This window comes from Dermacentor albipictus, unplaced genomic scaffold (genome assembly GCF_038994185.2).
Source record: "Dermacentor albipictus isolate Rhodes 1998 colony unplaced genomic scaffold, USDA_Dalb.pri_finalv2 scaffold_24, whole genome shotgun sequence".
Taxonomy (NCBI): Eukaryota; Metazoa; Arthropoda; class Arachnida; order Ixodida; family Ixodidae; genus Dermacentor; species Dermacentor albipictus.
The window spans coordinates 4,428,168-4,440,548 of record NW_027225578.1 but is presented as its reverse complement, the minus strand read 5'-3'; the positions used below and the strand labels follow the sequence as shown (position 1 = coordinate 4,440,548).

Below are 12,381 nucleotides of genomic sequence, written 5' to 3'. Positions count from 1 at the left end.
TGCGTGAAATAAAAGCGCGTGGCCAAGACGTAATTGTCTCGTCTCTTATTGGAATGTAGAGTAGATAAAGGGTGAAACTCTACTAACACACCGAGCTTGCTACTATTCTTTGGTTATGATAAAAGAAAACGGTAATTTCTGATGGCATCAACACGTGGCACTAGTGCAATGCGGCGAAGTATTAGGTGTATTGCATTGAAGCGAGTAGAATTTTCGCACATATGCATTGTAAGCAACGCGTTATTATAAAAACTGTAAAGCTCACTCGGCCACGCTTGTAGCATTTATTGTTATCTCAGATGCTCACCTGAGGCCTCCGTGCTGAAGCATAGTGTGCTGCAGTGAAGCGAAGACAGAATTTCTTATAAAGACTGAAAACCCCACTGGGCGACCACTGTAGCCTTTATTATTATTATCTCAGGTGCGGACCTGAGGCTTTCGGCTGCCGGTTTTATTTTTCCTTTAGCTTGCTATACAATGTCACCGCAGTACATGTAAGTAGGCTGGAGAAGATTTATAAAGCACATTCACCATCATGAAATGAGTTTCTTTTTGTACGTCTTTTTATATTTCTTTTTATACTCTATATTGTGAAGTAGGCTTGATGGCAAAATAACAACATGCAAGTCTACTATTGCTCATGAGGACAACGCTCTGCAACGTTACACGTTTGGATGAAAGCATTATCATTTCATATCATTTCATATCAAATGATTATCACATGATTCAGCATGTCTTGAGAATTAATAGCAAATTGAGAAGTCTTTCCCTCTCAGTACACTGTTTCTTCTAGGCTAGTTGAGTGATTTCTGAGTTAGAAGGAATATGCTACCATCAAGTGGATAACCTCTCCACTTGCTTTGTTTTGTCAGGTTCTTTCTCTGAGCTCTCGTTAGCGTACCAGATGTGGGTGAAGAATTTTCGCTTGTGCTCGTAATTGCAAGGCATTATGGTATCATCGATACTTTTTTCTTCGAAATATATATATTGTTTGGATAAGCATTGGTTTAAAAAAAATTGTCTAAATGCCAATAAAACCAATGCATGTTCCTATATTTACAAGATGAGGAATGATTTCTGAAAACTACACTGCTGTTTCTGCGTCGATTTCATGGACGCTTTTTTGCGTCATTTGTGATCTGGTAGGTATTGTTTTTGTTCTCTTAAAGGGAAGGAAGTGGGTTATAAGTATTTCATGATGGTGAATGTGCTTTAAAAAGCTTAACCACAATGCTTGTATGTAATGTGGCGAAAATGTACAGCAAGCGAAAAGAAAAATAATACTGGCCGATGGCCAGTATTAATACTGGCCGAAGCAAGCAAGCAAGCAAGCAAGCAAGCAAGCAAGCAAAGCAAAGCAAACCAAAGCAAGCAAGCAAGCAAGCAAGCAAGCAAAGCAAAGCAAAGCAAAGCAAGCAAGCAAAGCAAGCAAAGCAAGCAAAGCAAGGAAGCAAAGCAAAAGTAACTAGGTAGGTAGGTAGGTAGATAAGTAAGTAAGTAAAGCAAAGTAAATGGTCCTGATCCCTCCTGAATTAGGGCAGGCGTTTGTCACCGCAACAGGAGATGTAGAGAGAAAATGAAAGTAAGGTGTAGAAAGTAAGAAGAGCAAGAACATAAAGCACAGTTTCGTCACAGTCACAATCTGTGTTGCCGGCTGGTTGGTCTGGTTCGCTGCATTCCAGGCTCCAGTCGCCTCGGATTTCACCAAAGCCACGACGACCCAATCCACCAGCTATGCCGGTTCAAGTCATCGCGTCCCAGCCGCGTCGCTGCCTGGTGAGTTCGTGATCTGGCGTAGTAGCTCGTGTAGTTGTGGTGGTCGGCGGCCGGCTCGCTGTCGGGGTTCACTGTTGCATCGTCCGGCTCTAGCCGGACGATGTGTGCCTCGGGTTTTCCTGCAAGATGTTCGGCTCGCCTGCCCAGTCGGTCCTGCTGTTACAGCCGGGTCTTCGTAGCCTCGGCACGTGCAGCTTGGTCCTCGTCGGTGAGACCAGTCAGCGCCAGGCTCTCGGCGATGCAATGTGAATTCACCAGAACGATTGTGCTGAATTGATCTTTCGTGTCCAAGGCATCCATTTTTGTAGAATCATGTTGGGCAGGGGAGATTCGTGTTGCAGGCGCGCGCTTACAATAAATAAATAAATAAATAAATAAATAAATAAATAAATAGATAAATAAATAAATAAACAAATAATATGTCGTGACAACAGAATCTCATGTGTAGTATAACCAGTTCGGCTGCTATGCCAGAGGGTCACAGGGTGCGGGATCAAATCCCAGCGGTGCCGGTCTAATTTCAATGGCGGCTAAATGCAAACATGCCCGAGCATACCATGTATTGGGCGCGCGTTAATGTACCCCAGCTGGACAAAATTGATTCGGAATTCCTTGCTACGGCGTGCCTCAGAATCATATGGTGGTTTTGACACGTAAAAACACAAACATTTTTTTTTCGCGTTTCTCCTGGTTCGTTCTCTTCGGGAGAAAAGCATGAATTTCGCGCAAATGGACTGAAGTACTCTGCGCACCCTGGTACAAGGGTGACTTGGGAATATGGCTTTTCTAACGTGCACTAATCAATTCACACAGAAGCTGATCTAGTGCATGAATGGGAAGAGCGACGTTGAAGGTCGCCTCGAGGAATTGTCTACGAGAGAGCTGCCACGTGAACTTAATTTCTTCTCAATGGGACCTCACTGTCTGCTCGATGTTCTTTCCCACGTTCCATCACGCCACATGGCCACCACAAAGAGTGGAAGTCGTTCCTGCTCATATTTGACGTAGCATTTCACATCACCTGTTGAGCATGAGGACCAGCAACTTTTCCCGAAGTCCCTGGCCTTCACTCATTTAACGCGTTATCGGTTTTTGAAATATTAAAGTACTCTGTTTGCAGTATAGACTGCGTGGCAGAGCGCGCTCTTCGAAACGAGCGCTAATTACAGGACCTCTCCGTTGTCACGATACAGCTTATTGAAAAACAAAGCTGTGCTGCCACCGTGCGGCTAGCAGGACCACGCAAAACTAAGGCAACACTGTGCAGCGGCACAACAGGAAATATTTTAAGTAAGCGACGAGCCAAAGCCGAGGGCAGATGCGGTGATGTGCACGAAGAACAACAAGCCACAGCGGTTGCCTTCGTCGACTATACCGCTGCGGGCTGGCGTCTGCCGGCTGGTGTGAAGCCTGCGGCAGCCGCTCGTAAAACTTATTCGGTGAACCAACTTATGTGGGTGTTCCTACAGAATGGTGCCCATTTAATGTTATGTGATGGTGGCGCTCTTCAGTGCATGGCTAAAGCTTCCCCAAACGGCCGCAGTCATTGAGAAGACCAACTATTCCTTCAAAAAATATGCCTTCAAATCCAAGGCACACGTTTTACAGCGAAGCTGTCTATGGCTACGATCCCGGGATCTTTTCGCGTTCATCACGTCGACAGGAAACCCAGTGGGTCGATCCCGGCGGCAGAGTATAGTGTCAGGAACAAAATGCTTTGATTGAACTTTGGCCAAAAACACTTCTTAAATAACGACAGAAAGATTTGTCTGTACATAGCGGCCACAACGCACTTATAGCAGTAATTTCAAAGTAATAAATAAAATAAAGATTTTGTAAACTGCATTGAAACCTGTGTTTGTGTCATGGATCACTTTGAAGAGCAATGTGCATAATGGTATCATGGGATCAGTATTTGATAAGTTGGCATAGGTGCAACGTATCGGTGATAGTATCGGAGGTGTATCGGAGGTGCAGCTTCGCTGACCAGCTGCCTTCACAGGATTGGATCGACGGCGACTTCTTTTAGATTAAGGAAATCGTTCAACAGCAACCTGCTCTTCTCGTAGGGGCTGATATCGTTGCCTCGCAAATGCCGTTGTAGTTTCTAAACGTATGTTTAAACGGAGTGCTGCGCTTTTCACAGCTTGTTCACTACTGCTTGAATCAATATTTGAATGCAATAAAAATTTTAAATGCGGATGTTTCTGAATACAAGAAGCCGAGCCTCTGCTCGCCCGGATAGCTCAGTCGGTAGAGCGTTAGGCTTTTAACCTAACGGTCCGGGGTTCGAGCCCCCGTTCGGGCGATTCTTTTTTTTTTCACTTTTTTTTTACATCACGGTTCGCGAGCAATAATTGAAATTGTGTGAATTAACATCTTGAATCTGCACTGAGGGTTTGGCCGAAGCTTTCAATGTGAAAGACCACCGCTGCGTGGTTATTGACCCGACCAACCAAGGTGTCAGGCTGAAGCTGTTTTGGCTGCTTCACGGCGTGCAAGACGACGACGTGCGAGTGGCATTAGCAGCGTTCGGAAAAGTGACCGAAATAACCCGCGATAAGTGGAAGGTTAAAGGCTGCGTCGACAAGGCTTCAACAACACGGTCGGTTACACTGAAACTGAAGGTGGGTGTTACCATTGAGGGCTTGTCCCATCAGTTGCTTGTTGGTGAGGACGTCGCTCTCGTCCATGCTCCTGGTAGGGCTCCGCTCTGCCTTCGGTGCCGTGGAAAAGGACATATACGCCGTGAGTGTTGGGTGCCACGCTGCGGGCTATGCCGGCGTTTCGGCCACGATGAGAGCCAGTGCGTGCGTAGCTACGCTAATGTTACGGGCCAGGCACGAAGTGATGAAGCGGCCGAACACATCATGGATGAAGCAAACGTGGTCGAAGTAACCCGCGGAAGTGGGGGAGATGATCCTACCAAGAAGTCAACAACCAAGGAAACCGCACCCGCACCCCTTGCAGATACCAGCCAAGTCGGTAAGGGCCAAACCCAGCCGGCCGTCGCATTAAAGCCAGCGTTATTTCCGGAAAACGCGGATAGCGTGAATGCTGTAAGCCTGGTTACAACTGGGCCGCAGGGCGACAACCAGGAAGAGGCCGATGCCGAGATGCCCGCAGCGTCAAGTGTGCCAGTGAATCGGGCTCACAAGGATTGGGATAATCAGGAACCGAGATTGGTCGGTGAACACGGCGAGGAGCCTCCGCCGAAGGCACCTTCAACGCGCCGCGGACCGTTCAAGCCCAAACCGAAATTGCCACCGGAACGCAGTACTGCGTCTGCTCTCCCTCCGCCTTTGCGGAGGCTTCTTTTGCCACAACGGTAGAAGCCCGGTCTTTGATCGGGTTAGTAGTAAGCTCAAACGCCTTAATGGATATGGATTCACCCTGTTTGATGTGTGAGTAGACTGATCGGCGTCTCCCATTTCCTTAGATGGCTACCAACCTCACGTCCAGCCTACGTGTGGCTACGCTTCATGTAAGGGGCCTGTCTGCGCGTAGAAGGCAACTGCAACTGAACCGCCTTCTACTAGAAAACGATAGGGATTTGCTCGCGGTTCAGGAAACTAAAATTGAAGACGAAGAATAAACAGACAGAATGGTAGCGGTCTATCGTAGCAGATACAGAGTTTGCGTATGTCATGCTGTTGGAAGAGCGGGTGGATGCGTTATTTTTTTAAGTAATGGTATTGGGGCTGTTGATACTGTGTTCTCGCGTGAAAGTGGGCGTCTTGCAATGTGTGGTCTTGAATCGGACGGAGTGGCTTGGAGAGCTCTGTGTGTATACGCTCCGAATGCGATTGCTGAAAGGGACAGTTTCTTCTGACAGGTCAAGCCTGTCCTGCTTACTGAAAGGCGGGTGATCTTGCTTGGTGACTTCAATTGCGTCTGTAGCCCAGAGGATAGGACAACAAACCATTCCTTTCGGGACCGGAGCGCCGAGTTACTTTCAGAAATTGTAAGTGAGCATGACCTTGAAGATGTAGGCTTGATATCGACGCATGAAGGCCAGGCAATGTACACTAACTTTCAGGGAGGCAGTCATGCTAGATTGGACCGTATATATGTTCCTGTCGAATGTTCGCCGTTATGCTCTGACTACCAGACGATCTGTGTCTCTTTTAGTGACCACTGCCTAATCATGGTTACAATCGGTACGAAGAGAATAGCTGAGAAATTTAATCGGGACTTGTCGATGTTTAACGATAAATTACTGGAAGATGAGTACGTGACTAAAGTAAAGAGAGAGAGAGAGAGACAAAGAGGAGGAGAGACAGGGAGGTTAGCCAGTGTAAGTACCGGCTGGCTACCCTGTGCTGGGGAAAGGGGTAAAGGGAATAAAAGGAGAAAGAAGAAGAGGAGAAAAAAAAGGAAATTCATGCAGTAACGCGATACTACGCGATACAACACTCAAAGGCGATCGCACAATTCGCACGTCTTTAAAAAGTTCAGCAAAGCCCTTAAGGCCTTGAGTGCCGAAGCCCGTCTGGACCAGGGTCCTAGAGCTTTCTCCTCTGTAAAGGGTCGATTGTCCAGTTTTTCGAGCGTGGTTACGAGCACTGTTCTTGGCACTTTGTATCTGGGACAGTCACAAAGGAGGTGCTCAATCGTCTCCTCGCAGCCGCAGGTGCCGCAAGTAGGGCTGTCGGCCATTCCAATGCGGAATGAATAGGAGTTCGTGAATGCCACGCCGAGCTACAGGCGGCACAGAAGTGTTGCTTCCGCTCGTGGTAACCCTGGTGGTAGGCGGAGTTGCAGACAGGGATCCAATCTGTGGAGGCGTTCGTTCGTGAACTCATTGGTGTTCCACAGATTCTGCGTAAGCTCGCGGGCGAGGGAGCGAAGACTTGTGGCTGCGTCTGCTCGTGACAGTGGTAGTGGTACAACGTGGATGCGTATCCACGTTGCATATCAGGCACTTCGCGCGACTTCCATCGCATCATCTCGCCTCCCTTCCTGCCACTCGACCTCGTTCAGCGTTGAGCAGGATTATTGCCGCCAACCACGGAACTTTACCATCAAACTTCACGCCTCCAGCACGACCATCTCTACCACTTTGGTGCCTCCATCCACTCCAGGCTCTTCTTGATATTCCCGGTATCAAAAAGAAAACGGAGATGTCATCTTTCGCCCTCAAATAAACCGTGCTTTCATTCCTACATGACAAACACAAAGAAAGCATCGACGTTTACACGGATGGTTCTGTCTGCTCTAATAGTTCAGCTGGAGCAGTTGTAATTCCCGCAGATTCTGTCACCCTCAAGTTCAAGACGTCTCACGTAACATCATCGACGGCTGCAGAACTCGCAGCTATCCGTGCTGCTTTAGAGTTTATTTGTCCCAAATCGTCACAGTCATGGTCCCTCTTATGTGAATCGAAGGCAGCTCTCCAGTGTCTGATGTACCCTTTCAACCACGGACCAAATATGCAACTAGTGGCAGACATTCGACTACTCCACCATCACGCAATCAACAAGGGGCACAACGTCATCTACCAGTGGATACCGGGTCACTGCGGAATTTCGGGCAATCATCATGCGGATGATGCCGCTCGACTGGCCCACGATGGTGACTAAAGTCAAGGATTAGATAGCGAACATGCTGCGAAATAACTCCGGAAGTTTTATTTAAATATGGGAGCAGTTCAAATGTGATATTAAAATAGCCGCTATTGATAGACCATGTGCGCTTCGGCGAAAAGGAAAACAACGAGTTAAGGAGCTGCAGAGTGCCCTAGATTTTATGCTAAGTATGGAGTGCTACGAGCCGGGATTGTTCACAAAAGAAATTAAAGAGGCCAAAACTAAGCTCGAGGCAATAGACGGAGAAATGTACCGTGGTGCAGTGATAAGGGTGCGTAACGAAAAACTGCGGTCTGGAGAGACGCCCACCAAACACGCTCTGAGTGATGAAAAAAAGCACGCTCTATGAAAAGGGATAACATAAATATGCTATCAAAACGAAATCACTAATCGAAGAGAAATAATCAAGCAGGCATTCGTCGAACATTACACAGATATATTCAGTCTTAATACACCGAACACTGACCACTTCAGAACTTCAGAACAGAATACCTATCGCTGATGCCGAGATTAAAGGACGACCTCGTGCACGCTCTAGAAGCCAGTATTACGGCTGAGCGAATTCAATCTGCGATTCTGGAGCTTAGTTCAAACAAGTCTCCTGGGCCAGATGGTCTCGGTGCATCTCTATATAAAGCCTTTAGAACAGAAATGGCAGTCGCCCTTGAAAGCCTGATTAGCGAATTCTATGAAATGAAAGCAAGTCCTCCATCCTTCCGAGCGTCCCACGTAGTACTAACTCCTAAAACGAATGATCCGATTAAGTTACAGTCTGTTGAATCATACCGTCCCATCAGTCTAACAAACGTGGGCTATAAGATATTCATGAAGATTTTAGCACGACACCTTCAAAGTGTTATTATATCACTTGTAGGGCCACATCAGGCATGTGGCATAAAAGGCAGGACAATCTTTACCAATGTTCATACAGCTAGAACTGTCCTTGAATGCTGTGCCGGAATGTATGGGCGCGTGGCCATGTTGCAATTAGATCTGCACAAGGCGTTCGATAAAGCCGTACACGAAGTTCTCTTCTCGGTCCTAGACCATATCGATGTTGGAACCGTTATTACAGAAGGTGTTAAAATGATGTACAATGGTTGTATAGCGAAGCTGATAATTATTAGGCAGTTAAGTGATGGTATCCCTGTGCAGTCGTCTGTGAGACAATGCTGCCCTTTATCCCCCCTGCTTTTCGCTCTATACCTCGAGCCCTTTTCTTTGCGGCTGCTGAAGAGCCCAAACACCCAGGATTACACTTTTCATAAAACTGAAGTTCGAGTCTCAGCATATGCTGATGATGTAGCAGTGTTTTGTAAGGACCATGACAGTGTTAAAGCAGTTGTACAAGAGGCTGTAAAATTTTGTACTGCAAGTGGAAGTGTTATTAACTGGAACAAGTATCTTGGTTTTTGGCATGGGAATTAGCAATACAAGCCTGAGACTTTTTGTAACATGCAGTGTGCGGTAACTCCAGGCACCTACCTAGGTGTCCCCCTCAAACATTATCGAGATAGCAAAGAATATTTGGACAATGAAGTAGTGCGAGTGAAAACCCAGACCGGCAAATGGGAAGGGCATAAATTTTCAATGTTTGCAAGAGCCACCGTATGTAATTTGTTTTTAGTTGCTCAAATCTTTTATGTGATGCAAGCGTTATGTCTGAAGAGGATGTCTGTGCAAAAGCTGCATAGAGTATTTGCGATGTTTATGTGGGCCTCAGCATGGGAACATACAAGCCGTAGTAATCTCTTCCATAGTGTGTTGAATGGTGGGCTGGGTTTGTCGCATTTGTTCCTCAAACAGATTGTAATCAGGTTTCTTTTTTTGCGTGATCAAAAGATGTTTTTCTGAGAACAATGATTCGAGCTCGACTGCGCGATTCATTACCTGATTATGTAGTGTCGTCCATGCATAAGGAGCCAATGCCTTTAAGTGATTTTTTGCGTGAAGTGGTCGCGTCATTCCAAATACTAAAAGCAAGATTTTCTAGCGAATATATGGCCGCTGTTACTAGTAAGAAGTTGTATAAAGATCTTGTTGATGTATTCTTGTCTGTACCGTTGTATAGTACAGTATTTGTTTTAGGTTCAGAACGAGATGTTCCTAAGAGAGTTAAACGAATGCCGGTAAGAGCTTCTGTTAAATCTGTTTTTTCAACTACATACAGGCACTCTCCCAGTGAAACCGTGGCTGCAAAGCCAAGGCATTTTTGTACTTTGATCTGTGAATTGCTTTATATGCAAAAAACCGGAGACGATTGAGCATATCTTTTTGGACTGCCATGACGCAGTGTTTTTGTGGGATATTCTAAAACGTAGCTTTAAAAAGGAATTGCCGTTAAGTGCTTTCGGGATACGCTTCCTGCCATGCGAGGAACCAGAGGGAGTGCCTGTTGATCTGTTAATGCTTCTGTGCATGCACAGCGTGTGGCGAACGCGTATGGATATTAGGCATGAGCGCACTGTTCAGGCCCCAGCACATGAATACTTCATTGAAAGTGTGTTATATATACGCGAATTTTTCTGTGCACATAGTGATCCTCCTGAATGGTTAAGTGCTTTGGAGAAAGTGACTAGCCTACATCGTTCTTATCACACCACACTGGTCCGGCATTGACTAGTTCTTTTTTTATGGCCATGTAATATTCACATTGTACTTTCCTTTGACAAGCCGGTAATAATACAGTAATTAAGGAAAGCCCGGATAGCTCAGGTATACGCGGACGGCAGTGCAAGGCTCATAAGGGATGCCCGGCCTCGCCCTTGCTTTTCGCCATATTTCTAGAGCCATTCTGTTTAAAGGTGTTGCACAACGAGAAGATCAATGGATTCCGACTGCATATGCACGAAGTTAAAATCCTGTCATATGCTGATGACATAGCAATTTTTTGTGGCGATCAAGACAGCATTGTCGAGGCAGTCAAAGATGCAAAACTGTTTTGTAATCTTACTGGTAGTGCCATAAGCTGGCAGAAAAGCATCGGTTTTTGGCACGGAGAATGGGAAAGTACGCCTGCTTATGTGGAAAATATCAAATTCATCCAGAATCCCTCTCGATATCTAGGAGTTGCATTGGAACAGTGCCGCGATGCAAAAACGCATTGGGTAGGTGAAATAGAACGAGTCAAAGCACAGACGGTGAAGTGGGGTCGTCGCAACCTGTCTATGTTCGGACGTGCAACAGTGTGTAATTTGTTTCTGGTAGCAAAGGTATTCTACCTACTGCAAGTCTTATGTATGTCCAGAGTATGCGTGCAGAAGTTGCACCGAATTTTTGCTGTTTATATATGGGGATCGTCATGGGAGCGAACAACTCGTTTAAATTTGTTCCATCCCATGCGCAAAGGAGGCTTGGGCCTATCTCATTTATGTCTAAAGCTGGTAGTTACAAGATTTTGCTTTTTACGAGACCAAAGAGATGGTTTTTCGGGGTCTGTAATTCAATGGCAATTGTGTGATGCGTTGCCCGATTACATTGTGACGTCACATGCTGGACCTAAGGAAGCGATCAAAGGCTTCTGGTCAGAGGTGGTGAATGCTTATCGCCTCCTCAGTGCACATTTTTCCGCAGATTACTTGCATACTACAAAACGAAAGCGATTGTATAAAGACGTATTAGATATTATGTGCCCAGTGCCTGTGTACCGAGCTCTGTATAACTTAGGACGCGAGAAGGACGTACTGAACCGGGTGAAAAAGATGCCTGTGAAGGCGACCACTAAATCATTTTTCTTTTGTCTGCACACTGGTACGCTCCCTGTCAAGCCGTGGCTCCAAGAGAAAGGATTCTTCCTTCCTTGGGGCGTTAACTGCAACATTTGCCAAAAGCCTGAAACAATAGAGCACATATTCCTAGACTGCTGGGATTCAGTATTTCTGTGGGACATTCTCCAGCGAACAATTAAGAAGGAGTTGCCGTTGACCACTTTTGGTATTAAGTTCTTGCCGGTGACTGACATAGAGGGCGTGCCATGTGATATGGTGATGCTCCTCTGTATGCACAGCGTGTGGAAGACTAGGATGCCTGCAAGAAATGAGGAGCTGAATCCAAGACCAGCCAGGGACTATTTCATTGACAATATTATTTATGTGCGCGAAGTCTTAAAAACCCAAACAGAGCCACCGCACTGGCTACCTATCCTTGATCAGCTAGTGACGATCAAGCTTTTTTAACTAAGCTCCACATTTAAATGCGAAGCGGTTCCCTTTTTTGACATAACTGCATATGCTGAATTCAGAGATTGAATTCCTGCTTTGTATATCCTATATGTACAGTTCTCAAAACAGGAAATAAAGAAAAAAAAAGCCTGGATAGCTCAGTCGGTAGAGCGTTAGGCTTTTAACCTAACGGTCCGGGGTTCGAGCCCCGTTCGGGCGATTCTTTTCAGTTTTTTTTTTACATCACGGTTCGCGTTCAATAATTTAAATTGTGTGAATTAACATCTTGAATCTGCACTGAGGGTTAGGAGGAACGGCGCGGTGGAGAGCGCTGGATTATTTTGACCAATCGGGATTCTTTAACATGAACCCAAAGTACGGTGCACGAGTGTTTTCTTTTTTTTTAGTGAAGCGTTTAGCTAAATACCCTACAAGTAACGGCGATGCGTACAAATGTGTTTACTTTAATCCTATACAACGTGTTTATTCAACACAAAGGTCACAAATTTATTGTCATCCAACTTTTACGTTCGTGCACTACACCGGTGGCAAGCTATTACGATATTTTTAATACAAACTCTAAATCAGACAAATGCACCATGTGACACGTATGTACGCAGTGTGTCACAATTACCAAGACGATGCATGATGCTTATCGAGCGATGAATGGGGAGGAGAGGTGTACGCATAAAAAAATGCGACACATGTCATGCAACATCTAGATATTTTTTACCACTTGTGTCGCAGTGTGACATATCCATTCTGAAGGACTGGCCAAGGGCGGACTGACACTCAATGGCACATACTGAGTGGCTAAATCAGAGGAGATAAAGTAAATAAATGAAGCGGTTAAACAT

At 45.8% G+C, this 12,381-nt stretch overlaps 2 non-coding genes across 2 annotated transcripts; both read left to right on the top strand.

The window, feature by feature from the left end:
- Positions 1-4,011: 4,011 nt before the first annotated feature.
- Positions 4,012-4,084, top strand: TRNAK-UUU (transfer RNA lysine (anticodon UUU)). The gene has a single exon. It is a non-coding gene; the product is annotated as a tRNA-Lys (tRNA).
- Positions 4,085-11,671: 7,587 nt separating this feature from the next.
- TRNAK-UUU (transfer RNA lysine (anticodon UUU)) lies at positions 11,672-11,743 on the top strand. The gene has a single exon. It is a non-coding gene; the product is annotated as a tRNA-Lys (tRNA).
- The last annotated feature ends 638 nt before the right edge of the window (positions 11,744-12,381 follow it).